The sequence below is a fragment of the Bubalus kerabau genome, chromosome 9 (genome assembly GCF_029407905.1).
Source record: "Bubalus kerabau isolate K-KA32 ecotype Philippines breed swamp buffalo chromosome 9, PCC_UOA_SB_1v2, whole genome shotgun sequence".
Lineage (NCBI taxonomy): Eukaryota > Metazoa > Chordata > Mammalia > Artiodactyla > Bovidae > Bubalus > Bubalus kerabau.
In genome coordinates this window covers 23,026,563-23,029,846 of record NC_073632.1, presented here as the reverse complement: position 1 = coordinate 23,029,846, position 3,284 = coordinate 23,026,563, and positions in this window count along the sequence as shown.

Sequence of the window (3,284 nt, the reverse complement as noted above, 5' to 3'; positions counted from 1 at the left end):
TGAAAAGCAGAGACATTGTTAACAAAGGTCTGTCTAGTCAAGGCTATGGTTTTTCCAGTGGTCATGTATGGATGTGAGAGTTGGACTACCAAGAAAGCTGAGCACCAAAGAATTGATGTTTTTGAACTGTGGTGTTGGAGAAGACTTGAGAGTCCCTTGGACTGCAAGGAGATCCAACCAGTCCATCCTAAAGGGGATCAGTCCTGGGTGTTCTTTGGAAGGAATGATGCTAACGCTGAAACTCCAGTACTTTGGCCACCTGATGCAAAGAGCTGACTCATATGAAAAGACCTTGATGCTGGGAAAGATTGAGGGCAGGAGGAGAAGGGGATGACAGAGGATTAGATGGTTGGATGATATCACCGACTCAATGAACATGGGTTTGGGTGAACTCTGGGAGTTGGTGATGGACAGGGAGGCCTGGTGTGCTGTGGTTCCTGGGGTTGCAAAGAGTCGGACACGACTGAGTAACTGAACTGAACTGAACTGAACATTTGAGGTACACAGTATGATAATCTGATACTAACGTATGTTGTGAAATGACCACAACATTTGTAAAATTTTAAGTTCAAATGATCTTTTTTCTCTGTAAGTTTACATAAATATTTTCCTCACAAAGAATCAAGATTGATAGCCTTTATATCCTATAAAAATACAGTCACTTCATTGGTGAAAAATTAGTATAAAATTACATTATGTAACTGGTACCCAAATATTTAAAAGAATACAATTTGAATTACTAAAGAACATATTGGATAGAAAGTTAATGTCTGAGCTTATCTGGTATCTCAGTTAAGATTATTTTAGTGGAAAATAACAGACTCAGTAAGGCAAGATTTAGCAAGGAAGGCAAATTTATTATAAGAATATAGGGATGTCTCTCAAAACACAAGGTCAGGGTACAGTTCAGGTCATTTTTAGATCTTGAACCAAGTGTTGGAAAACCATTAGGATTCCTAACAGCTTGTTCCTCAAAAGAAGATCTTCTGTTTCTCTGGTGACACGTGAATTCTCTCATCTCTGCCTCCCTCTATACGTTTGCTCCTTTTTTTTTTTTTTTTTTTAACTCAGGCAGTCTTTTCCTGTTTCTCTGTTCACATGACCACCTTACCAGATAACAGCATACATCCTTGGCTCAAGCGGACATCTCAGATTAATGAAAGTATCAAATTCTTAAATACAAATTCCTAGAAGAAAATATATGATGGTCCCAGCCTGAGACAGATGTCCAACTCTGGGTCAGTAATTCATGGACAGAAAGCAGGGTCACAGATTTCTAATGTAAGGGTCTGTATCTGAGGAAGGAGCAGTTCTTAGAGAAAACACTCAGAAGGAGTTGGTCTCTGCCTTTCGTATACATTTCCAGAACATACTTAACATGTCTGTTACAGTGCCTGTTAACACGGTTTCATTCGGTTTTCCTTTGTTTCCCTTCCTCACACCCGCACCCTGAGGAAAAGGACAGGTTGCTTAGTATCCCTAACACCTAGCTGACATGAAATTAAAAGAGTTAATATTTAGTTAGCACTTATTGTAGGCTAGACACGAAAATTTTAAGAAATTAACTTAATTCTTATAGCATCTCTCTGTAGAGAGAAATTTTAATGTATCTTTTAAAAATATGATTAGATGGAAGATCATATTGATGGTGAGTCTTAGACATGTATATAACACTGACTATAAAAATTTTTTGGTCTATCAAATATCCTGTAACAACAATACCAGTTATATTTTTTAGTTAAAGTGTTTATTCCTTTTTTTACCACTTGGTGTCAGACTTATACTATTTGAATATATTAGTGCATTTAGGAAAAGTTTGAGGTTTGTGTGTTTTAAGTTTTTCGTGCTCTAAGACTTTTCTTAGAACATAACTGTTCTTTGCAGAGTCACTGAGGAGACAAAATATTACCTTTGTCTTTCTCTGATATTTTTAGGTTAAACTGCATTTACTGCCAGATTGGAAGGGAAGATTATTACCATAAGAAGTGCACAGAGAATTTATGAGAGAATTCCTGGAGGGTCAAAGAGCTTTTTCAAATCTTTGTAAGAGGTAGGAGTAAGTCAGTCTCTTGGATTCATCCTCTGTTCAGAAACTATTTGAATACTTCTTTATCCTTGTAAGTTGAATCCAAAAGGACTTACCTTGCAAGGCTTATGACAAATTCATCTCTGACTGACGGATCAGAGAAGCGGGATAAATAATGGATGAAAAGATCAAGGATTTCAAATATGGAAACAGTGCTACATGATGATTACAAGTAATTCATTAATTCATTCAATAAAGATTTATTGATCTGCTATAATGTGCCAGGCCCTGCTTTGGGGAGATTTTCCTGGATGTCAGCTTCTCTTCTTAGCCTCCTCTGAGGTTTTATCTATGGCAGCATTCCTCACACATCCTACATCTGACAAATATAGGGAGAAAATTATCTGTTATGGAGACACTCAGTCCAGACATATTGCAGGGTAGAGAGTCATCTTGGCAGCTGAAAAACACAAATATTCTTTTTTTTCTAAATCTTGCTAAAATATACATAATGTAAAATTTGCCCATTTTAACCATCAAGGTATTCTTAAGTGTTTGCCTATGATAGTCAAAGTTTTTGCTGTGAGATTTTAATGAAAATTGACTTCTAAAAATATGATTATTCAGTCATATGTCTTATTTATATAAAAACAAATATGAAGAATTCAGAAGTAGGTAAAGAAAAGAGACTCTAAAAAGAAAAGGGTTACTATGATTACTTGAAAAATAGAAATATGTAGGCCTTATGTTATTTTTTCTTTAAAAAATATTACTTTATTGACTAGGAAATATAATTTTAAGTTTCAAAATCCAAAAACATAGGACATATATATACATATAATAAAACATAGAAGGATATATATAACATAGAAATATATATATACACACGTATTTGTATATATTACTATAGAAGGATATATATATGTATACATATACACATACATATATGTACTTATATAAATATACTTCTTCTCATCAGTAATCCCTCATCACTCCATTTCCCTTGCCAGAAAAAAACTGATTGTGTTAGTATTTAAAAAATCTTTCCAGAGATATGTTATTCATCTATATATCAAAAGGTATACATTCTCTATTCCCACATTCTTTTTACACTTATGCGACCACCTCTGTTCCTTACTTTTTTTATGACTTGATAATAGTGGAGGAGTTCGCTTGTGGTCCAGTGGTTGAGAATCTGCCTGCCAGTGCAGGGGACACAGGCGTGATCCCTAGTCCGGGAAGATTCCGCATGCTGCAG